The sequence below is a fragment of the Triticum aestivum genome, chromosome 7B (genome assembly GCF_018294505.1).
Source record: "Triticum aestivum cultivar Chinese Spring chromosome 7B, IWGSC CS RefSeq v2.1, whole genome shotgun sequence".
NCBI classification, from domain to species: Eukaryota; Viridiplantae; Streptophyta; class Magnoliopsida; order Poales; family Poaceae; genus Triticum; species Triticum aestivum.
Genome location: NC_057813.1, coordinates 615,292,466 through 615,297,311, shown reverse-complemented (window position 1 = coordinate 615,297,311; position 4,846 = coordinate 615,292,466). Strand labels below are relative to the sequence as shown.

Here is a 4,846-nt window from a genome sequence, read left to right as displayed (position 1 = left end):
ATGCCTATTGGTCCCGGTTGGTGCCACCAACCGAGACCAAAGGGCCTCCTGCCTGGGCTCGCCGCACCGGCCACGTGGAGGCCCATCTGCCCCGGTTTATGTTAGAACTGGGACTAAAGGTCTAGGGTATTAGTACCGACACTTTAGTCCCGGTTCAAAAACCGGGACAAATGGCCCTTACGAACCGGGACAATAGGTCCTTTTTCTACTAGTGCTTGGAGGGTACTGCTGCTTGGAGGATGTTGCTGGTCTTCTTTCCCTTTCTCTGCTTCTTTCCCTTTCTTTGCTTGGAGGGTGCTGCTGCTCTTATTTCTCTTTCTCTGCTTCGAAGGTGGTGGTGGTGCTGCTACTGCTTGTAGGGTACTGCTGCTTGGAGGATGTTGCTGGTCTTCTTTCCCTTTCTCTACTTGGAGGGTGCTGCCGCTCCTCTTTCTCTTTCTCTGCTTCAAAGGTGTTGCTGCTGCTGTCTCGAGGTCTGCTGCTGCTATAAGTGCTAAGGTTTGCTCAACTAGCTCAACGTGTAAAGAGAGAGCGATAGGAAGCCTTCCTTCTTGCTGCCGGCGCTCTTTTTGCATGTGAGGAATCTTGTAGCCTATCCCTCCTTTTTCTCTCAAAATCTCTCTCATGCATGATTGCAGTGTCACGAAGCTTCGAGCTAACGTGTTGACATCATAGTTTTGATATTCTTCCTCCATGCCTTCTATCAATTCCCTTATGCTCTGAGGTGCTCTGCAATCGGTATGCGACTGGAGAGACCTGAAGAAGCAGAGATCAAGAATATTCAGGTCGGGGCTATTTGGAGGTTGCTGGATCAACTTGATATCCAGACCGGTCTGTTCTACGGCCTGTCGAAAAACCTCGTCACTAGGCTTAAGATGCGGTGCAGCATTATCTTGCTAGATAAAGATGGTACGTTCTTCATCTTCATCAGGCCACAGGTCATGGATAGCTGGGATCAGTTTCTCACACATATAGAGCCTCATTACATCTCTTGTAACTTTCAATGATTTGAGTTCAAGTGTCCCTCTTTCTCTATTTTCACTCCTTCTTTGAGCCGGAGACTCTATGACAAAGGCCCAAATGCCTATCTTTCCATCAAACGTGACGACACCAACATTGCCATATCTTGGTTTAGCCATGGCCGCAAGAAACATCACCTTCGCGATGCTATCCTTATGATGCAAGGTGCGTAAGGGATCAGGTTCTTCGCGAAGCAGCAAGTAGCCGTTCTCCTCCTGTGTCAGAGTGAACCATTTCTCATCCATATAGACTATGTCATCCAATTCCCGGAAATGAGGCCAGGGAGTTCTCAGCCATAGAAATGCAAAATCTCAATCTCTCTATCTCGTTGGCTGGCTTTATTGTGGGCCTCAGTTTGTTAGTGTTGCGCCTCAACTCATCCAACACGAACCTTGCGTGTAAGGTCGTGCAGCTTACACCCAGAGACCTTGCTGGACTTCGAAATGTCCTCCGCCTATTTAGTGGGATTGTCGCCATCCTCGACAGGTCCAGATCTTCCGGCTTACAACCAACTCTACTTTTCTTTTGGTTGAGACATCAACTTCCTCCCCTCGTGCAATTTGGCGATTTGCTCTTCTCCATATTCTGCTAACAGTGCTTAGGCTTGTTTTCAGTAGGTTGGCAATGAGCTTCTTGTCTGTTTTCACTACTTGTCCATCTTTGTTCTTCATTACTTTGAGAGCAAAATAAACACCAAATCTTTCCTTATTTGTCGGTTCTCTGCTTTTTGGATGCTGAACACCTTGAAGTTGTACTTCTTCTTGAGGAAACAAATTCAGATCTGGTACTTGTTCTTCTTGAGGATTCCAATTCAGATCTGGTACTTGCTCTTGAGGAATTAAATGTAAATCTGGTTGTTCTTGTTCTTCTTGAGGAGTCCAATTCATATATTGTTCTTCTTGAGGAAACAAATTCAGGTCTAGTACTTGTTCTTGAGGAATGAAATGTAAATTTGGTTCTTCTTGTTCTTCTTGAGGAGTCCAATTCATATCTTGGTCTTCTTGAGGAAGCCAATTCAGATCCGGTACTTGTTCTTCTTGTTCTTCTTGAGGATTTCAATTCAGATCTGGTACTTGTTCTTGAGGAATGAAATGTAAATCTGGTTCTTCTTGTTCTTCTTGAGGAGTCCAATTCATATATTGTTCTTCTTGAGGAAGCCAATTTAAATCTGGTTCTTCTTGTTCTTCTGGTTCTTCAAGTTCCCAATCATCATCTTGCCGAGGACTCCTGTTGAGATCAACACCAAACATCATCGTAGTGGTGGCGATGACACAACTTGAGCTCACTCTGACACGCAAGTTGAAAAGCAGAGTCATAAACTGTAATAAACTTTAGGCATTCATCCAGTTTATCTTTACTTTAGTTTGTGCAAATAAAGAATGAAAATAATAATTGAGGATTATTACAAAGACAAAAATGTGTTGAAAATGGATGACATCATGAGTGTCACTGCTCTTGTTATATACTGAATTTTTTCTTAACTTTGCAGCGTGCCATCACCAAAAGGATGTCAGCAAATGAGGAAATGGCAGGAATGGATGTTCTCTGCTGCGACAAAACCGGAACTCTCACTCTCAACCATTTTACAGTCGACACAAAACCTAATAGAGGTACTTTTCTTTTCCTGAAAGAAAGAGTATATTCATCCTGGTTATAGTTACAGCAGCAAGGGACAAGCACTTGCTCTGGAGTACGCAATTAAAATTCTTGCATTGCAGGGGATTATTGCTTTGCTTCATGACTTCTCAGCCAGTGCATCAAGTACCTCGGTCCGGTAAGTAGTGTTTACAGTCACTGATAGCAATGCATATAGGGTGGCTATCAGCCTAACAGAGTGTGTTTAAACTGTGCAGAAGGAAAGGGAGGACTATGAGGTCGTAATTGAGGACAACAAGTTCTTGTACAAGAAGAACCGACAAATAATTGACACGTCCTTCGGTCCGAGGGATGCAAAGTGGATCTTTGTTCTTAGCACAACTAAGACCTTGTATGTTGGTCAGGTAAATATACACATCATATAGGCAGACCTAATATAATCATCTGTAGAAATGCCAGTTCAGTGTGTGATATGAATCTTGCCATTGTAAATTGCACAAGAAGAAAGGTAAATTCAGCATTCTAGCTTTCTTGCTGGGGGAGCTACCTCTGCTGCTGGGAGACTGGTTGCTGAAAATGGGACTCTGAAGGTATGCAAGCAATTCTTATCTACTTTTACATCCAGTTTTATCAGGCAACATGCTGACACCACCTGAACTTCGTTGTTGTCAGGCTATTTGGCCTCACAGTGGTCACTACCGCCCCACATAGGAGAATTTTCAGGAGTTCAAAAGCTTTCTCAATGACAACTTGGTTGATCTGCTCAGGCAAGAAGCAGCAGCAGCAGCGGTAGATGGAGAGACGAGATGCAGGGACGCCTGTAATGACCCATGTGGCCACGAACCTGGCCGTGGAGATGCAGGGACGCCTGCCCACGCTACATCAAGGAGGAGGGGAAGATGGAGCCGCGGCGGAAGATGGAGCCGCGGCGCCTGAGCCTGGCAGCGGCGGAATATGGAGGCCCGACGCCTGAGCCTGGCAGCGGCGGAAGATGGAGCCGCGGTGCCTGAGCCTGGCAGCGGCGGAAGATGGAGGCTCGGCACCTGAGCCTGGCAGCGGCGGAAGATGGAGCCGCGGCGCCTGAGCCTGGAAGCGGCGGAAGATGGAGCCACGCCGCCTGAGCCTGGCAGCGGCGGAGACAGAGCTCGATGTGCTGGAGTCGCCGGCGCTATCTTGTTGCCGGAGATGGAGCTGGAGGTACTCGGAGGTGGGGAGCTCGAGGTGCTGGGTGCGGGAGCCCGAGGAGCTAACGCCGGCGACGGGGTCCTAGTGCTGGGGATGGAGCTCGAGGTTCTGGCCGGCGGGAGATCGAGGTTCTGGCCGGCGGACGGAGGTTCCCCGCGGTGGATCGCGACGAGCGGACGGAGAACTGGGTACTGGATTGTAATGATTTCAAATTTCAGAAGGGTCTTATTGTAAAATTGATTTGTTCACGATTCCGCCCCCCTAGAGTCATCTAGTATTACCGAATGGAGGGAGTACATGGTTTCCGCTTCTTCCTTGTCTTTCCATGATGATAGCGATGAGGTGGAGATGGAAGATGACAATGGAGGTTTCTGCACGACATGCTTCAATCAACAATTTAGGAGGTTTCTAGAAAAAAGCGGCACCCCAGCTCCGCCCAGTCACTGCCAATGGCTCCGTCGCCACACTGTCACACCATGCGTGCAGCGTATGTGGCTGGAGTATTGAACTGTACATGCAAATTTTGGCACCACTTTTTCATCGAGTGATTCATACATAGCATCTCTTTCTTTTATGGAGGGCTCTAGCAATTGATATCCTTTTGCAAATAATTGAAATGCAATTTCGTGATCTGGATCTTTAATTGTTGGAAACTTGTCAAGTTCTTTTGCCAAGGCTTGATTAATGAACTTACAAAATCCCTCGAATTGGATCTGACTAAATCCGGGTATTGTGGACATTCCCTCGTTTTCATTCTGGAGCATCTTAATCTTAACCTTCCTGTTTATCATAAAAAAATCCAGTATACATGTTGTGCAACTTCATGTACCTCCCTTTGCGTGCGTCTACAAGGAAACATACTAAATCGCCGCCAAGAAGCCCAGCAAATTTAACATGCATCTCATGCCTGCAATTTCCCTTCCTTTGTCCTTTGCTCCATGCATTTCAATTCGAGGTACCCTACCATATCATGTTCAGTTTCTACTGCATTCGATTTTCATGTAATCTGCACAAATGGTTGGCATCCGGCCATGCAACCCTACGT

General features: G+C 46.6%; 1 long non-coding RNA gene across 2 annotated transcripts; it reads left to right on the top strand.

Annotated features, from left to right (window-relative positions):
* The first annotated feature begins 209 nt into the window (after positions 1–209).
* Positions 210–4,431, top strand: LOC123155685 (uncharacterized). Of its 2 annotated transcripts, none has more exons than XR_006477574.1 (6): positions 210–909; positions 2,510–2,630; positions 2,739–2,794; positions 2,874–3,020; positions 3,121–3,206; positions 3,289–4,431. It is a non-coding gene; the product is annotated as an uncharacterized lncRNA (long non-coding RNA). The 2 variants fall into 2 exon arrangements; XR_006477575.1 differs by lacking the exon at positions 210–909 and adding an exon at positions 922–2,341.
* Positions 4,432–4,846: the final 415 nt, after the last annotated feature.